We start from the raw sequence: 19838 nt of genomic DNA on the forward strand, positions 1-19838 counted from the left end.
CGTCGTGAAGGGCCGGTGAGAACGCGGGCTGCGCGGCACGCCTGTACTGCTCGGCGATCCTGGTAACGGCATGTGAAAGCTGGGGACTTACTCCTGTCTTCCAGACTTTTCCAGAGAGGATAGCTCTTCAGTCAAGTCAGGTAACACTCAACAGTGTGCTGTTTGCCTTGTGGTTCAAAACAGGCAGCAGAGAGGCAGGAGAGACTTTCTAAGTCATGGTCGCTCAACAGACTCGGCTTTAGAGTCCGAGTGAGCGTGCACGCTTTGGCCTCGAATCACGGCTCGTGCAGAGCTGGGACCTTCACCCCAACGGCCACAAAAAGCATCAAGCCGTGGCCCAGGTTGCCCTGGGTCCTTTCAGCTCCTCAACTTGGTATAAACAGGGGCACTTAAATATTCAGTTGTAAATGCCCAGCTGCGACGTTTTATTGAATTTGATGAAATTCTTATTAACATAGAGAAGCCTCCTCAGTTTTATAATTACTTTCTTGGTTTTTGTACCCGTGGGCTTTGCTTTTGGGGGAAGAAATGCACTTACGGTTTACTGAGAGACCCTCTTCAATGTGGAATTGAAACGCATCGCCCTCACAGGCTCATTGTAGATAAAATGAGAGAGCATGTCCTGAAAACTGAAAAATAGAGGCTGGACAAAGAAACAGGTTGTCACTCTGACTCTTAGACACTCAGACGTTAGCCACCAGGGAGCCATCAGTGCCCCTGAAATGAAAGCCACCCTGTTCAGTCTATGGAGGAGGAGGGTGTCAGGCCTGGAGTGTGGGAGAATCAGACTCCCTCTGGGCCAGTTTGGCTGTTAGGGACCCTCTGTCATTGTTAACCTTTTTGATGAGAATGAAGAAGTTGGGTACATGCCTGTGACCTCTGCTCGGGTGAGACCGTGTGCAGGTTTCTCAGTGACATGCTGGTGGAAAGTGTTGGCCTTTTCTTTATTTTCCCTCATTCATGGAAGTCTCATGTATTTCTTGGTTCTTCTGCTTCCCCTGGAAAATGGTTTCTGAAGCCTGAGGGTCTGCACAAGAAGAGAACTTACATAGAAAAAGAGCAGAATGCTCCTTATGCCAAGCCTCACCCCCAAATCTATGTGAAGGTTGGGGTGACCCTGATAAGGCATTTTATTGGATATCAGGCTTTATATTGTCATTGGATTTGTTGGGACACCTGGTTGGCTCAGTTAGTTAAGCCGCTGCCTTCAGCTCAGGTCATGATCCCAGGGTCCTGGCATCGAGTCCTGCATGCGACTCCTTGCTCAGGGGGAGCCTGCTTCTCTCTCTGCCTCTGCCTGCCACTTTGCCTGCTTGTGCTCACTCTCTCTCTCTGACAAATAAATAAATAAAATCTATATTGTCACTGGATTTGCACAGGGGACTGCCTTCCAGGGTCCAGGGCCTCTTGAATGGCAACCATGGTCTCCGTGTGGTTGGGGTCCTTCTTCGTGTAATTCTTTTGCCTCTAGTAAGCTAATCAGTGCTGGCATCAGAGGGTGCTAGTCAGAGAAATTGCTGGATAAATTTATTTGGATACCAAGAACCCTGGGTGTGTTTAAAAAAAAAAAAATTAGTCCATATATCTAAGACGAGAAAGCAAGGAAACTGAACATTATCATTTCTTGTTGGAAATAGCATCTCCAGAAGCCAGGTCTGTCAACTAAATACCCACTCAGGTCACCTGTGATTCTGTATGTTTGTAGTTTGGTTGAAGATCTCCATTTTCTTGAAGTTTTGTGGGTTGAAAGCCATCAGACCTTTAGTTTTGCTTTGGGGGCATGTTTTGTTTGCTTTGGGGCTTATAGAAGAGGAGTTGCAGGAAGTGCAAATGACCACAATAATCAACTGGTGGCCTGTGGGAAGCATTTCTTTAACAAGTGCCTGGGTTCTTATGATTAAAGGAAAGGGCCGGAAGACAAAACTGCATCTCCCCAATCAAGCCCACCAGCCAGCCCCACTGGGCTGCAAAGACCAAAGGGCTTTAGCCTTGGTTCATCACGCTCCAAGTGGAGTGGAGAAGCTCCATAAACCTCTTGAAAATAATAAGAAATATTGTGTGTCTGTGTATTTTCCTGCAGCAAGAATCTCAAGTTTTTATTGGCTTATGAAAAAGGATTACCGCTCCCCGAGATCATCCGGCACTTTTGCAGACATAGGCTTTCGCGTTGAGGGGGAGCGTAGGGCCTGCCGTTAGGGATACCTGGGTTCTAACCCTATGCCTGCCTTTAAATAATCCTTTTTTCTGTTAATCTTGAGGGTGTGTGTGTGTGTGTGTGTGTGTGTGTGTGTTTTAACCTATGAAAAGAGGATGTTAATCTCTTCCTCCCACCCCACCTTGGTCCCATTGACCTGAAGAACAAAAGAGATAAGGTATGTGAAAACCCAGTGAGAAGTTAAAAGGGAATTTATTCAGTCTGGTAAGAAGGTAATGGATCTGCAGGTCTTCCTTGTCTCTGGATAGATGGTTTGAATTATTCACAGCAGATTTTTTATTTCAGGTCCATCATATCCACTTCTGGAATTCTTTGTTACAGTTTTAACTGTTATTTAATTTATTTAATATTCACCTCAAAAAAATAGGACTGGAAAATAGTCTGTGCCCTTTGTCCCCTTTATTTCTCTAAGCTCTTTCTTCTCATTGTCCAACCCCCAGAAATCTGCTTATGGATTCCAAAGCTAAGGCAGTGATATGACTTAGGGATTGGCCACCAAGCTGTGAGCCTCTGTCCTGTGACTCCCTTGCCTAGATCTTGGCAAAAGGACTCGAAGCCTTCAAGTAGAACCTCAAAGATCTGATCCCCTTCCAAAGGCCATGACAAGACGATTGCTGCCAGACTCCTTTCCAGGAATAGGATTTATTTAAGAAAAGCATAACATTTCAAATTCCAGAAACATGTTGGAGGGACAGGTTTCTTTCTGTGGCATGAACTCCAAAGAGCATCCTTTGGCCTCGTCAGGTGTCACACGAGTATCTGTAAGACAGTCTCTTTCGAGGCCAAAGAACCGAGGAGAGGCCCATTGCCTCAATTCCCTCTCTTCTGTGGATTCTAATTTTCTTCTGTCTGTGATTATTGTGTAATATTTTCATATACTTACAGAAAATTTCATAATTATTCTGAAACAAAAAAAGGGTTTTTTTTTTTTTGTTTTCAGAGAATTTCAGAAGGCGACCATAGAACAGACGATTCCGTTCTCTTCCCTAGCACTGTAGAAGCTCAGCGCTTGCTCGGGACAGCTGCTATTCAGTCCTCCCTCAGGAAGCCCGGAGCTCCGAGCTTTCTTCCAGCAAAGAGCAGGAACACTTCTGATCGTCACTAAGGGAACCCCTGCTCTGTTCTGTCTCGCTTTCCACCCCTGCACTTGTGTGTTTTATCAAGGCAGTGTGGGATACTTTGGATCATGGGTACCTTTTTGATCTCAGGCATCTTTTGACTTAGGTGTACAAATTCAAGTATTTTCATGACTTTCTCTTGTTGATGGTATTTTCATCAAAATCATTAGATACTAGAATTCATGGTTCGGTACTCACTGTGTGTTTCTTTTGCCGGTGACCTCTGCGTGTGTGTGGTGGGCTCGTTTCTTTTCTCTCTTGCTTGATGGCATTTGTTTCTACCCAGCCTAGATTTCCCAGCTCAAATCCTGCAGATCTAAATTGTTGCCAAGGAGTTGGGGGTTTTCTGTTGGTTTTTGGTTAATACATCTTATTCTGTGTCATTTTCATCATTGTTTTATTGTTTTAAATCAGGTCAGTTTGTTATGAATTCGGTAAAGGCCTAATCGTTTTACATTTTTCCTTCGTGCAAAAGGCATTAGTGGGGAAAACGACAGAGGAACAAGGTTGAAACACCCTGCTTCGCTTTGGAGCCCATACTAACTTATTAACACTCATGGACCGCCTTCTGTTTGCCAGGCCTGAGATGGAACGCACAAATATGTACGTTAACCATTGTCCTTCAAATCAGGACACAGAATCTTAGAGAATTTCGTAATTTTTTCAAGGTCACACAACTAGAAATGACAGGGATGGATTTGGAACCAAGTTTAGCTAAATCTAAAGGCCTTGTGTTTTTTCCCTATAAGATGTTTTTCCTTGGTGTCTGTGAGCCTTTTTTCAAGCACTGTAGAGAATATAAAGAATTAGTTACTGCTGACTTTCCACCAGAAGCTTATTTATTATCTGACATCACTTCGTTAGCTGGCAAGGAGACTGCCATCAGATCATCTGTGTCACAAAGGAGGCCCTTCGGAAGTGGTGGCGGTCATGGTCATTTTCGTATTAGATCAGTCGTGACCATCACCATCTCTTTGTGGGTAGTAAGAACCTGGGAGATTGCAAACATGGTTTTCCTCATGTGGTATCATTTCGTCATCAGCATAACCTGCTTGGCAGACAGGATGGACAGGATTAGCCCTTTATAGAGGTGAAGACTCAGAGGCCCAGCAAGAGAAGGTGACTTGCCCAGGGTCAATCGGGTAACTGTGGGGCCAGGACTTTTGAGATCTTACTAATGGCTTGATGTGCTCTAGACATGCTTCTCTATATTAAAAAATTTAAAACAACAAGAAAAACAAAAACAAGAAGCCCTGCCCAGTCTTTGAATGAACTTTGATAGCTTCTAGGAAAACCACCTGAAGGTAAATACAAGCAAGTTACACGAGAGAGAGAGAGGATGAGAGAGAGATAGGAGTCTGTTTGGATAGTTCAGTGGAAAACTTAGCTAGGACTTTAGGTAATATTTTATTCCAGTTCTTTGGTCTCTGTTCGGGGTACAGTGTGTGGGGGAGCCACTTGCCTTCCAAGAGAACATTCACTGGCCCTTCGTGCTCAGGAGACCAGATCTGGGGCACAGCGGTGATCCAGTGGACAGTGATTTCCATGTCCCTGCACCCGGAGACCCTCAGCCAGCCTCTGCCATCAGCCAGTCTCCTGTTGTATATACTGGGATTTGGTGAGGGCAGAGGGGTCCATCTGCCTTTTGTTTAAGAAACAGCATTTGTTTGTGTTTATTTTGTGGGCAGTGGATTTATACGGCTCAAACCAGACTGAGAGCACTGTTTATTCAAGGCAGAAGTTTTATCTTTGCACAAAAGAATGTACTGAGTGCCTGCCTGCATGGATTCTGAAGGGGAAAAGGCAATTTATGACTTGTATCTGTTTTTGTCATTATGTATGACTGGTTCATTTTATAGTTGAGCTGATTATCCTCATAATAGCTTTTCCATGTACCTATAAGCACGTAATAGGTGAATGCCTTCTTATAAGTGTTGCGGTCTTAGTGTATTTAAGTTGGCACAAAACTTTAAGTTAAATGAAATTCAATTCAGACAGCGCTGTATCCCTTAGAGAACGTAGAATTTTCTGTTTTCACAAAGACTTTGATCTAAATAAGTCACCCAAGGGATTTCTTTTCCAGCCAAGAGGAGGTGTCTTCAAGTTGTTGTATATAGAGAAATGACTCAAATTCTTGGCAACAGAATTTTCGTTTTATTTTCCTCTGATAACCTGGAATGTGAAAATGATTCCTTTAGTCTGAGCTCTTTTTGGTTGGAGGCAAATTTTAGATACTGAATGACCCATACGTGATCTCTCCTAACATGGTCAGATCCCATTTATCTATGGGAATTGGAAGTATGTTGGGTGGCGTGATAATTCCATGAGTGACCAGAGTCCCCAGGTATCCCAACTGCTCCACTTAGCAGCCTTGCTTGCAAAAGCACTCAGGGAATAGGGTCCGGCTGCCCCCTCTTTTCACCCTAAGCAGGCAGTTCAGTAGCCAGAAGCAGCGGGGAGATGATGCTACGGTTAAAATTCTGTTTTTGAAACCGAGAGACTGGAGAAGCTCACATTTGTCTTGACGCCCTAATCGTAGTTCAGTTAGGAATCACGGCCTTAAGTTATCTTCTTAGACTTGAGCATCTCGTATTTCAGAGGAATCCACTCTGTCTTCCAAAACTGCAGTCTATGTGGTGGAAAAGCATGCTCAGTTGCTAAATTGAAAAGGCAGGAAATATTTGTGTCCCCCAAAGAATAGTGGTTTTCTACCCCAGTGTAAACATGGTGAGTAAAAGAATAATGTGTTCAAGCTTTCTTGGGTTGACTGGTTCCCCCGGAGATGTGGGGGTGCCTCTCTCGTCTGCATTTCAGTATGATTCATACCAGGATCTGCCCTTTCCTGCAGAGGTGAGGACCAGAACCCATGTTGATAAACACATGAAGGACAAATCGAATTCTGATTCTTGGCAAGGAGAGGTCAGAATACTCACTCTGTTTGGAAGGTCTTTTCTGTTTTCCTTTCCTTCTTTCTCTCTTAAAATCGTCATCTCCAGAAGGCTCCCTCCATCTCAAAGGAAAGCTGACTGCCAGTGTTTTCTTCGGGGAAGGTGAGGACTGCTTGGTCAGTATCATCCTGAAAGATCAGAGGGGGACGTGGGTAACATAGCCTGCCTTTACCGAGCGAGCAGCTCCCGCACGTCAGGTGCGGGACCGTGTCATCTAATTGTCACATGCACCCTGTAAGGAGGGAGGGGCTCTCTCTCGTACGGAGGAGAAGAGCGAGACCACAATGGTCAGTGACCTTGATTAACGCTTAATAATGAGTTGAGCACTGGGGGCCCAGATATTTCCCCGCCCACGGTGCAGCCTCACACATAAAATCCTCTGCTCAACCCAGACCGTGGAGAAGCTAGAACACAAGTCGCTGGAAATGAAGTCATTTAAGAGTGAAGCTCAAACACTTTTCCGTTCCTTTTCTGCTTCAACCTTGTGTGTTGGTGCTCGCCGTTTCCCAGCTGTGATCCCTAGGCTTTCGGAATGAGTCTTCCCTATCCGGGGATCCCTAACCTCTGTAAGACGCCTGAAATGGGAGAAAAGGACTAAGAGTTTTCTTTATCTAAACAGAAACTGTATGGACTCAAAGGCTTTTGAGTAAGCTGACTGTGCTCTCTCGCACCCCAACGTGCTTGACCCCAGATGGACTCAGATGCACGCCTCAGAGGGTGTGTGTGGCCCTTGGGCCTGGCCGCTGCCCTGGCTGGGGGACAGGCCGGCACTTCGGGCTGCCTCCCGTGTGCCCCTGTAGCAGTCTTTCCCTAAATGCGTGGGAAATGGTCATTTCCGTCTCCCGAACCCTGCTGCTTATGGCATTTCTAAGCCACGAGAATGTCATTTTAAAGCAGAAGATTTGATTTTTAGCATGGAGGACATGAAAGGGGGGAGAGTGGTGCTTTTCCCTGGAAATTGAAGGCAGAACAGAAACTCATTTTCTTTCCTACTCCTGTCTTTTCTCGCCTACCCTTTGTCTCTGGACAGTTGTCCAGATTTTGTAGAGATTCTATCTCTGGGTTCTGCGAGCAGCTGGGCTTTTCTGGGGCTTAGTGATACCATCTCTTGAGTCAGGAAGCCTACCTGAGAAGGCCGGGGGCAGTGTCTTGTCCCTGAGAGCAGTGGGGTTGATTCTGCTGCTGTTCCATAGTGTGCTTCTTGGAAGAAAGCAGAAGTAAGATTAACTTAGGAGTTAAGCCTTCCTTGCTGGGATAATACTACTACTGCTTTATCTTTATTTTGATTTTTAGTTGTTGATGAATTCATATACCTGTGACCCTTTCTATAAGCCTGAAACCAGACCGACAATATTACCACCACCATGAAGAAACTGAGGCCCATGGAAATAAGTTAATTCACTCAGGATGGGTCAGACAGAAAGTAATAGAGCTTTGGACTTTTTCCTTGGTCTCCTGAATTCTAGAACACTGCTGGACAGGACTTCTTGAATCTTTCCTGATAGTATAGAAAGTGACACGGACTCCATATTAGATGTGGGTTTTCTGCCATCAGTGTTGTCTGTGAGCCTTGAGAAGCAGGGCCCCCACCCACCTACCCACAGAGAACGCAGGTGGAGAAAAATGTATCTTTCCCTTCTAGAGGCTTCTTGAATCGTTCATTAACCGTGATGCTGTTGGTGTGAGACATCTGGGAATCTTGCGTGTGGGAGCGCACAAACAGAATGTGTGGTGAGAACAATTCTAGGACCAGAGTTTTATGGTGACGTGGGGGCTGGTGGGGTGAACAATTTAAGCTTATGTCAGGACATTACATTAAGTAATTTCTGCAGTGTTGGAGGCGAGGAGAAATTCCCTGTGAGAGACCATGAAAGAAAAAGAAGGTTCTTTCAGAAGGGGTAAGGGTCTAGCTTTTTTCCTTGGCTTTCTTCATAGCCAAATGATGACCTATCCAGGCTTCTTTTTATCATTAATGTATTCAGAATCAGTGATTGTTGTCCTGTTTTCGATATTGAAGTTATTACAAAGACAGTTGGCAACAGTGTCTGCCCTTTATGAATTTATGATCAAGTAGGAATGATAAGCAATATATATTCAGACTTTGTATTGATGGTTTTAATTTCAAATTTCAGGCCTAACTCTTTAGAGAGGCTCAGCATGTCCCCAAGTGGTGACTCAGGACCATGGTTAGTCAGTGAATAATAGAGTCTCACCACACCTACCTCAAACAGGCAGATAGGAAAGATGGCTTCCCCTTTTCTTTGCTAGTAAATGCCAGTGAGGAAACCTTCCCATGCCATTTCTTCTTTGTTTTTTGTTTTGGTTTGGTTTTTTTCAAGATTGATTGATTGATGTGAGAGAGAGCTCGCAGATAGGGTTAGGGGAAAGGAGAGGGAGAGCCAGAGGGAGAGAAGCTGGACTCCCCACTGAGTGCGGAGCCCTTCCCGGAGCTCCATCCCGGGACCCTGAGATGGTGACCTGAGCTGAAATCCAAGAGTCGGGCACTCAACCGACTACGCCACCCAGGCGGTGCCGCCTCCCCCAATGCCATATCTAAGAACAAGGAAGTTTCCTAGTTTGGCACAGGAGGACGGTGGAGATAAACTCCAAAACCAGGAGCCAAACTGGGGAGTTCAGTAAAGAGTGAAGAGAAATTGAGAGAAAGCTGGTTGTCCAGGTCACTTCCTATTGCCCTCGTCACGCTCGCTCCCCGCCCACCTTTGCTCTTCTGCTCCTAATTTCACCTCTTTGGAATGCCCTCCTCCGTGTCTCTGGCAAAGTGGCCCCAAGTTTGTAAGGTCCACTGCAAATACCCTGACAGATTGTCCCCACTCTGCATTCCAAGGGCACTCTGTGTTTCCATTCAGGTGGGGACCACGTTTGCCCTTGGAAAATAATAGCCAAGTGTGCACGTGTCTCACACGTCCCCTCAGCAAACATTTATTATTGTTAGGGGCTAAGTGCTGGAGAGTGAGATTTTCAAAAATCTGGTTTTTTGAGGGCTAGGGAGCAGGTAAGGCAGACAAGTAACTAATCATAATGTCTGCACAAATATTGGCATTTCCATGAGGCCGTGCTCTGGGGGCTGAGGGGCAGGAACACTATCCTGTTGTTGAGATGAGCTTGAGCACCTGTGAGGCAATTGTCTGCGTTCCTGTGTGTCCCCAAGACTTAAAGCCCCCGAAATGCAAAAGCTCTTATCTGTCATTGGTTTTTATTTTTTGTTTTTGGGGTTCTTTTTGCCCAATTCCCCTGTGACAGCTGTGAATATTTGTCACAGGCAAACTGAAGAGATCCAGGCTGTGTCCCCGGGTGCTCTCCTCTCTCTGGAGTCATCCACCAGCATGTTCACGTGGTGTGTGTTTAGCACACGGTCACCAACTAAGTGACATTCCTGCTGGAGTTTTTGTATCATTGAAGTATTTTAGGGCTTTTAAGTTTATGTATGACTTTCTTCCTAAACACTTCCAAAGCTGACTGAGATCCAGAATCGTGCTCCATGGATAGAAACACTGAGAGGAAAAGGCTGCAGACTTCTGGGGTCCCCTCTCCCCTCCCCATCACTCAGGGTCTAAGACATCAGCCAGGATTGGAGGAGGCCAGGCACTCATTATAGGAGAAGCCCAGGCTCTGCTGAAGGTATCAGGAAGCCTTGGGAAACGGTTATGGGGGGAAGGAGGGGGAAACCCTGTCCCTCTTAATCTAATGAATTAAAATAATATTTATGGGAAATATCTGTTTGCTTTATTAGAGGAAGATGTTTAAGTAAACATTTCCTGCAAGCCACTGAATTTATACAACAACGCATTGGTTTGGAAGCAATGGCTTTCGGTGTTTTCACTGAAATGAAAATTAAGCAGAACATGATTCCAAACAGCCCATTGTTTCAGCTTTGTTGCCTTTGAATGTTTCAAAGCAGGATATTATGGCCAGCGGGATTATATTTTCTTCATTGGTAACTTGAAAATTGGCAGGAATGATGCCAAAGTTCTAACAGAAGAGCTACTAATAGCTCCTTGTACTCCTATAGAAATGTAACCTTTGTAGCATTCTCTTGTTATTATTTGATCTTCACAAACTTAGATGTTAAAGAGCATTATTTGCACTTGACAAAAGAAGAAATTGAATCACAACAAAGGTAACTGACTCCTGGGGGACGGGCAAGGGGCTTCCAGAGGAGGACAGGACCCTTGGATCCTTCAGGGCACCAGGCCCTTTCCCTCAGACCCTAGAAAGCACCATTTCCCCCTCAGGAATTAAAGCCCATCTGTGAGGTGATTGAACCCTACACTGTGGGGCCAGCCCAGCAGGTGTGACGTCTGCTTCCCTTTAAGCGGTGGGAGAGTCCGTTAAAAACATGTCAAGGGTTTTGCCAAAACCATGCAGTTGGTGCTGGTGCCCGGGCCTCACAGCTGTCAGCCCACCGCTGGTCCCAGCTGGACTGTCCTCCCAGCGGAGGGCCGGAGGGGCTCCTGGACTCGGGGAGGCTGCTGTGGACTAGCCCGACGGCGTGCGTGCCTCCAGTCACAGCCCCACGGAGAAGCACAGCCGGACCCCACCGGCCTGCTACCTGCTCGTGTCCGGCCGCATCAGCAGGGAGAGTCTGTAGGATTGCTACGGTACAAACCAAAAAATCAGCAAGACAAATCGAGGTGCCGCGCCTCAAAGAACAAGGTACATGGAGAGAGGAAAATTCTTGGGACTGAGCACAAGGGAGGATTTGCCGCTGGTTTCTCTTTGAAACATAAAACATGATAGTGAACCAGTGCCTAATTTGGGTTTGACCAAGAAAAAAAAAAAACTCTGTGAGAAGACACATTTTAGTGATACTTCATATGGTAGCTTCACTCTCTTACCTCTCCCCTTCCGCGGAACGCCAGCTTATATTTTTCATGGGAGAGGTCTCAAACCTATAACTCTTGTCATTCTACCCAGCTGAGCATCCCAAAGCAAGCTCTTCCCAGGCTCCAGCCCGAAACAGAACCTCTGATACATTCAGAGGCGCTCCGGGAACACAGATCTGGGAAAGAATTTGCAGGTCAGCTTTTCACCCTTTCACATTACAGCTGGAGAAACTGACACCTAGTAAGTTTCTCACAGCCAGTTAGTCGCCGGGCCACCTCTACCACTCAGGCCTTCGTGGCTACAAGTCTGGTACTGTCTTTGAGATGGGAGTCGCCAGCTTGTGAGGCCCACTTCTCAACCTTCCAGAAGTGAAGGAGAAAGTAGTGGGCCCAGGGCCCTGACAGTTGGGTACGCTTTCTCAGCATTCTCCGGGCCGAGTTGGTCTGTTTGTACATCTGTCTCCGCCTTGATTGAGTTCCTTGAGGACAAGAGACTAAGTCCTGTTCGTCTTGGTATTTTTAACCCCAAGCGCACCCACGATGCATGGTATGCAGAAAGCCCTCGGGGGCTTGTTGAGCCCAACCAGTCTGTTTTGTGTAAAGGTCAGCCTGCCAGGAACAGGAGGGAAGTACAGCTCCTTTGAAGGGCCTGGGATCACTGGGCCTTCAGCAGCGTCTCATCCAACCAGCAAACGCAGGCAGAATCGTACCTCACCTGCAATCAAAACAAGACCTCCCCCTCCCACAAAACACAAATAGGGAGCCCCCGCCACATACACACACACTGCACTGTTAGGTTCAGGGAGCACCGGGTGAGATGAGGGGACAGAAAACTTGGCTGGGTACGTACGTGGTCTTTGGTTGATGGCACAATTAATGCAACTTTGTCAGTTACAGTGGATTTCTTGGAATTTCTCTAGATGTTCATATGTTCATCTGCATGTCGTTCATTACGATTGTTGTCACTGGGCTCCTTCTAAAGTCTGTGTGAGTTAGGAGAGAGGGAGGGGAAAGAAAAGAGGGAAAGGGAACCTTCTGTACAGATTCTGACCAAGTGAAGAAAACCGGCTCGCTGTTCCTCTCCCGGAACACCGCAAATAGGACTGTGTGCAGTCACCTGGTGCCCAGCAAGCCTGAAAGAACTCGATTATGAGAACACTTGGATCTGAACGTGTGCCTTTTCTAAATCCTCCTTCCATGGGGGACTAACTGCTGCCCCTTGCTGCCGGGAACAAAAGGTCTTCAGACCTGAGCCCGTGGGTGCTGGGGAGTTCATGCATTGCCTTCTGCACAGCCTGGTCACCCTCCCCTCTCCCGGTGGCATGTGGACAAGGGAACAAGTGAGTTGGGGAGGCAGTTGGTGAGGCTGGAGGAGGGCCTGGATGCCTCCTCTGCTGGCTTGGTAGCGGGGTTGCCTGTCACTGAGCTGTCACTGTTCTAACCAAAGTAACCAAACCAAACCTGAAGGTGTCCCTCTTTGCCTTTTTACTTTACTCTGGAACACTTTAACAAAACAGCGGACCAAATGGTGACTGAGTCCTGACCCTTCTCCAGGCCACATGTAATCACCCTCTTTCTGTCTCAAAATCTTCATCTGGGGCCAAGCCCTCAATCCCACAGTAGAGCTCCTCCACTTGCTTGCCAGAGCAAGATTGCAAAGAGTTAACACTTTTGCTTTTTCGGAAAGTTATCTGTGAAGAGTATTAGTTGTTTAATAAAGCGTGCCTGCCCTCCCGATGAACCCGCCAGTGACTCTGCAGCTGGGGTCATCCCAAGTTCACGCGGTGGACTTTTGACTGCCTTCTGTGTCTGTGAAAACAGTCGGCAGCTCCTGCGGGGATCATTCATTCAGGCCTGTAACACAAAACTGTTGCCAATGGGCACCTGCTGGGCGGCTTCCCAGGAGGGCTGGGAGGGGGATACCAAAGTCTTCAGGCATGTGCAGAGATAAGAGCAACGGGGGGTCTGCTGGGAGCCCGCTCACCGGGCTGCCCTTAGAGCCCACTGCCCGGCCAGCAGGCTGGTGTCACAGTCTATCAGGGAGCCGGGGCAGGATAGGATGTGAGCTAATTAAAGGCCTTTTACAAAGAGGAGTAGAGTGTGTGTGTGTGTGTGTGTGTGCGTGTGCGTGTGTGTATGTGTGTGTAGGAGAGTTGGGGGGGCAGGTCTGAAGTGCATTCCCCAAATTTCTAGCACATTCTTTATTCCTCTCTTTTATCCCTCAAAATAGAAGAAAACAAATTAAGAGTCTGAACATTTGATTATTACTAAGCTCAAATCATCATCGGTTCTGCCTGATACTCTCAGTTTTAGATGCTATTTTTATGGAATTGCGTAGACCAGCAAAGACAGATTTTCCACGTTTTCCCAGGAGTCATCCTGTTCTTGAAATATGGTAGGCCGACTGCTTGAATTTTGCCCTTCCCCCCCACCCCGTTTGACACATCTGGGCCCCAAAGTTCCTTCTTGGAACGACATGCTCTAGGCTTTCCCATGTGCTTGGAAAAGCCCATTGCTGGCTGTAGGGGGCGCTGCTGGGAGGGTGAGTCTGCTAGTGCCCAGGGAGTGCAGACAGCAGGCTTGCTGAAGTGGTTGCCCCATGGTGTGTGTGGGGGGGTGCCATGTGGGGTTAGCCGCAGGGCCTTGAGCACGCCACAAGTGCCAGCACATAATGCATTTTACAGTCAAACTGACTTAAGAAAAAGTCACCTGAAAACGTTTGATTTACTTGCTCTTTTGCTTGTTTATTTCGCTTGTATATCCCCGTCCCAGCAGTAAACTAACCTAGTTAGGGATCCAGGTGCTTTGAAGTCTGCTCATATTTTTTTCCTGGACCTGGTAATGATACATTTCCTGAAAGCAGTTTTGTTCCCCTACAGCCTCAAGCCTTCATTGTATCATTTCTGATAGAGTTCTCCATAAGCTTGGCTGTGTCAAAGAAACATTTAGATCAGTCTTGTACTACATGGTAACAATCCTAGGAAATTCCAATCAAAAGCCAACCGCCTGCTTCCTTCGTTTCTGGCCTGCTAGTGTAGCTGGCTTTGTCTGTGTTCTGATAAGGAGTAACCACAATGTTAATTTTGTATTTCCTTGCCTTTGTCTCACTTAATCTGTTCCCAAAGCTGACTGTCCAGGAGGCTTGTTCACGGTCACGTGACTCGCAAGGGAGCTAGCCACAGAGGAGTAATTAGCCTGACCGCGGGCAGTGTGTTCGCTTGTTCTTACTGGGAGTGCTTGAAATGTTGGTTACACTTCTCTTTTCCTCAGTATCGCCATATGGAAAACCCAGGAAAGATGCCATTCCGATGACACAGTGGAAGGGAATTTTGAACCCGAGTTAGTAGCCAAATGGATCGCTTGAAAAATGTGACTGGCTAATATTTACTGCTGCTTCCCTAAGTGCCAGGTGCCCTTCTGAGTCCTCACATGAACTGACTTGTTTAATCCTCACAATGACCCTGTGAAGTGTTAGTCCCGGTTTATACACAAGGACATGGAGGCTCAGAGAAATTAAGTAACCTGCCCACGGCCGTGAGGAGGGCCAGGGCAATAGCTCAGTCAAGTTCTCTGGCTCAGAGCCTGCATTCTTGGCCCTGCCCCGTGCAAAAGTCATGCCCTGTCTAGTGGTCTTCGTTCTTGGACCCTTCTGTGGTATGAGATCTGCAGGAATTAAGCTCGTGAAGCTGCATGCTCAAGGGGGTGCAGAGAATTTGAGTCACAGTAGAAAGTCCTTTCCTGGAGTGCCCTTTGTTGTGTCATTAGCTTTTCTGTAGGCGCGACACCACCCAAGCCTGAGCATGTGGTCGCCAACCAGGCAAGGCTGGGACCCGGTCCCAGATGGCTTGTGAAGGCATTTCACCTTCATCCTAACCCCACAAGGAGAACTGACTGATTTGAAAATTATAACATAATCTGACGTTAATAAATCTATTATTTATTGCATCTAAACAAGATGTTCACAGCAAAAAACACCAGGTTCCATCCTAGTCACAGAGGAAACAAACAGGAATAGAAGTTCTTCCGCGCTCAGGGTCACAGCCCAGCACAGGTGAAGGTCCTGTGAACAAATGCATACAAGAAGGGGCGCCTGGGTGGCTCAGTGGGTTAAGCCTCTGCCTTCAGCTCAGGTCATGATCCCAGGGTCCTGGGATCAAGCCCCGCATCGGGCTTTCGGCTCGGCAGGGAGCTTGCTTCCTCCTCTCTCTCTCTCTGCCTGTCTCTCTGCCTGCTTGTGATCTTTGTCTGTCAAATTAATAGAGTCTTTAAAAAAAAAAAAAGAAAAAGAAAAGAAAAGAAATATTCTGAGTGCTAGGACAAAAGTCTGTGTGGGTCCAGGAGGTGCTAAAGGAGGGGACAGACCTTTCAACCCAGGGCAGGGAATGCCTGCACAGAAGATGAGATGCTTGTGGTGAATCTTGAAGTCCAAGGAGATGTGGGCCATGTGGACAAGACGTGGGGAGAGGGGCCCCAAAGGGCCCACAGGAGCAACCCAAACATGGGGACTCAGGGACGTGGAGCAGTGGCACTCGGGCGGCAGGCCGCTGGGGCAGGAAAGTGTGCCGCCCTGTCAGCTGGCCTCGTTAGGGGAAGACCGGCGCGCGGTTCCCTCTCCCTTTGGTTTCTCTTCCTCTCTCCCCGTACCCGGCATCAGGGAATCCCAAGGGAGAGAGGCCTAATGGGATTTTTCACTTATCCTGCCTAGTGTGGTTGCCATGATTTGCCCAGAATCTGCATATATAAAACGGTAACTATTCATGTTTTACAAGTATTTTCATGTATGTGGGTAGAACAGGAACAGCTTTCACAGAGGGGCCAACAGTCAACAGCCCCCGCCTCCTCCGGAAAAAAACAAACCTAACTTCTGTTTTGTGTAATTAGAGCCAAAACCAAATCATGGCTTGTTCAGAGCAGGTAAATGCAAATCTGGCCAAAGTGTCCTTTCTGGCCAGAGTGACTCCGTCCAGTACTAAGGCACAGGCTGCTTTCGGCATTTCCAGTTAACCTGATAATTGCATCTAGACAGAGCAGAAAGTCACCCTGCCCAAAGCCCAGAGCAAACACACTCCAAGTCCTTGTTCCGGAAAGCATTTAGGCCTCCCCTACAACAGCCGGACTGGAAAGGTGGGAAGAGAGGCTGTGGGCTTGTGCTTCGGCGCGCTCTGCTTTTCTGCAGAATTTGGAGCTCAACAGATGCAGAGCCACGATTGGGAGAAGTTAATTTATCCAACCCAATTTCGTCAGTCCATAACACTGTTTCACCGTGTTCTTTAGGCCTGGCTAGCCTAGACACGACCTAAATTGGAGAGGAGAGCGCACATTCTGGGCTAGAATGTGTTCTCTGCCCTTTCTACCCTCAGCCCTCTCCTGCCTCATCCTCCCAGGCAGTAGATTTTTCTGTGGAAATCCCTTCTTTCCCGTTTCCGCTCACGGCTCGTAACAGTGTCCAAAAAGTGTCCGCTTGTGTTTGGAATCTTAGTTTTTCATGTACGTATTCAGAGGACGTTTATCTCGAGGTAGTCACGACTGCTGTCTCGCTGGCAGGATGCGGGCTGAGGCTACGTAGGACCCCGGGTGATTTCTTGGAACTCGAGCCTCACACTTGAGATTGCGGTGCAGCCTGACATCTGCCCCAGCTGTTGGTGAGAGGATTGCATCCTCTGACTCACGAGACGGAGCATAGGTTGGGCCACGGGACGTGTGGTCAGGAAAGGTTCCTTGAGTGGTAAAGCCTGGCTGATGTCCGTTGGGAGTAGGCTCTCCGGGTCCTCGCCCCCCAGCACCTCAGTCCGTGCTCTGTGGTTGCCTCGCCACCCCCGTCACTCGGTCACCCTGAACTGGAGCATCTGCCATTGCCACTTGCATCCTGGACTCAGGAGACTTGAGTCGCTCGTACAGGAGCTGGAGATGTTCGCCCAGCACAGAAAACTTGCTGTCTCTTTACATTCTTGGTGCATTCTCAGCACACGGTTTATTCCTCTTTTCTGTGGATCCTTTCCAGCTCGGGGAGGAAAACGTGGTTCTGCACTCACTGACCATGTGGAGGTTGGCCTCTCGTCTGCTCACCTCTGACAGATGAATGAGGAGGCGGAGGTGTTGCGTCTTTTCGTGGAAGTTCATCCACAGCGGGGTGTTCGCACAGTAGAGCCGAGTGCGGAGTGTGCGCTCGTTGGCCTTTTTCCTCCACGGACACTTCTAGCTTCGGCGTGGCCTGGCCACGCCCTCTGGGACGCCTGCGCCGTGAGTCTGCGCTGAAAGTGCTTTTTGGGGTTTTTTGTTTGTTTATTTATTTATTTGATAGAGATCACAAGTAGGCAGAGGCAGGCAGAGAGAGAGAGAGAGAGAGGAGGAAGCAGACTCCCTGCTGAGCAGAGAGCCCAATGCGGGGCTCGATTCCGGGACTCTGAGATCGTGACCTGAGCTGAAGGCAGAGGCTTAACCCACTGAGCCACCAGGTGCCCCTGCACTGAAAGTTTTAAGCGTAAAGAAGAACTAAGACATGACCATTTCCTGCGTGCTGGGCACTTTCTGCCATGTCTCCTTTCTCCCTCCTCCCAGCTGCTCAGATCCTGTGTTGGAGTCGTTCTCCGCTCCTGTCACACCGCATCTCAAGTGCATCCACCAGCCGGGTTGGCCAGACCGCAGCCCCCCGGAACCCCTGGGGATCACCCCTGGCCCGGCTCATGAGAGCCGCCTTCCGCCTCCACCCGCCTCCCTGCCTCCCTCTCCTCCCATCTGTCCTTAGGACAGCAGCGGGAGCGACCGGATCTGTCAAAAGGTAGCTCAGATGGTGTCGTTCCTCATCTCAGCCCCCTCCAGGGGCTTCCCCTTCCACGCTGCACAGAAAATTTACATCTGTACCGCGGTTTGTTAGGTATATGCGGCCCGCCCCGAACTTCACCGACCTCACCTCGTCCCTCTCACTGCTCTCCAGCTCGCTCAGCCCATCCTGCGACCTCCCTGCTGTTTCTCGACTGTCTGCCTCCGAGCAGGGGCCTCAGGATCTTTGCACTCACCATTGTCTCTCCCTGGAAGGTTCTCTAACCTCGTGGTTTTCACCTGCCTGTTCTTTGTCCAAAGGCTGCTTTGTCGGTGAGGCTCCTCCCGGCGCGCCCTCCTCCACCTGGACTCGCACCGCCTCTTCCGACACCGTCTCTCCTCCTTCCCGGCTTCATTTTCCACTTAACATACACGATCACTTCCCTTTTATTTATATTATTTCCTGTGCAATGAGCAGGTAAGTCCTACCGGGGACAGAAAGTTTTGTCTGTTGTATTCACTGCCGTGTCACCAGGTCTCAGCCCAGCCAGGCCTGGCACCCGCTGGATGCTGAGTGAGCTGAGGAAGGAACAGAGGGGAGGAGGAAGGGGCAGACCGACTCCCGGAGTTAGGCATGATCTCAGGTTGTAGGTCGGACGCCGAATCTCCCAGAGGTTGCCCAGGGTCACACAGCCCATAAATGAAGCCGGAATTTGCACCCAAATGTGCTATTCCAGAGCTTCTCTGATTTCCACATTACTGTGGGCATCTCTGCCTCACACGGTGACCCAAAATAGAGACTGAATTTGTGTGCACATGTGTAGTAATGTGAACACATTAAAATGCCTTAGAGAGGGGCACCTGGGTGGCTCAGTGGGTTAAAGCCTCTGCCTTCGGCTCAGGTCATGATCTCAGGGTCCTGGGATCGAGCCCCGCATCGGCCTCTCTGCTCGGCGGCGAGCCTGCTTCCTCCTCTCTCCCTCTTTGCCTGCTTCTCTGCCTGCTTGTGATCTCTGTCTGTCAAATAAATAAATAAAATCTTTTAAAAAATAAAATGCCTTAGAATACGTGGCCAGAATCTCTTAGTGTCCTCAGTATCATCTGGGGCTTAATCTACAGAACAGACAAGTAAGTGCCAGCAGAGTCCTACCCCAGATGCCCCCCACCATCAGAAAATGGATTTAGCACATGCAGCTAAAAGATGGAGAAGCAGCACGTCTTTGCAAACACAGACTTCCTAGTCAAACCAGTGAAATCTTTTTGGTCACTGGTTCCCAGAGCTACTCCCGGTTCACCGGGAACTCACTGGGGGGACCAACCCCCATCGGTTCCAGAGCTGGCACTGTTCTGGGCACATGCACATGGCGTACCAGGCTCTGTCCGTAGCACTGGGGATAACGGAGGTGAACAAGACAGGCACAGCGCCCGGGCATGCCCTCAACAAGCTTCACTCCCCCTTGAACTTCAAAGAGCCACCGTTGCTGATTGCCTAGAACGGCTAGTTTTTAAAGGGACAGTCTCCCAGCTTCGCTTTCTCTTGTTCTCTGAAGTTCTGAAGTTCTTTTTCAGTCCATCGTGCGCTCTTCTTTGGCTAACAGGAAGTTGTAGTGCTGGTCTGAAGATTAAGAAACATCCAAGGCAATGAATTCCTGTTCTACTGTCTCCCCGGCCCTTTTGTAGACTTAACAGCAGTCATTATGGTTCAAGAATGCCCTAAGAGATCTCTTCTTGCCCATCGGCAAAGCCACAGGCACTCTGTTCTGTCCATCTTAGGGCATTTGCTCTGTCTTGTCTCTTGCCTTTGCCTTGGACTTGGGATGGTTTTGTTTTCTTCCCTAGATGCTGCCTGCTAGATATGCTCTTCACCTGTAGCCCAGGACCAAGTGATGCCTGGGCTCACTCCCACTTACCTGGGAGGGGCGCTAAGAAATCAGTCATCGGCTGCTACTAAATT

The 19838-nt window shown here is 48.3% G+C and overlaps 1 protein-coding gene across 9 annotated transcripts in view; it reads left to right on the forward strand.

Annotated features, from left to right (window-relative positions):
• Positions 1 to 19838, forward strand: part of VPS13D (vacuolar protein sorting 13 homolog D) — a 252478-nt gene that overhangs the window by 170030 nt on the left and 62610 nt on the right. The window lies entirely within an intron of this gene.

Source organism: Mustela lutreola, chromosome 10 (genome assembly GCF_030435805.1).
Source record: "Mustela lutreola isolate mMusLut2 chromosome 10, mMusLut2.pri, whole genome shotgun sequence".
NCBI lineage: Eukaryota > Metazoa > Chordata > Mammalia > Carnivora > Mustelidae > Mustela > Mustela lutreola.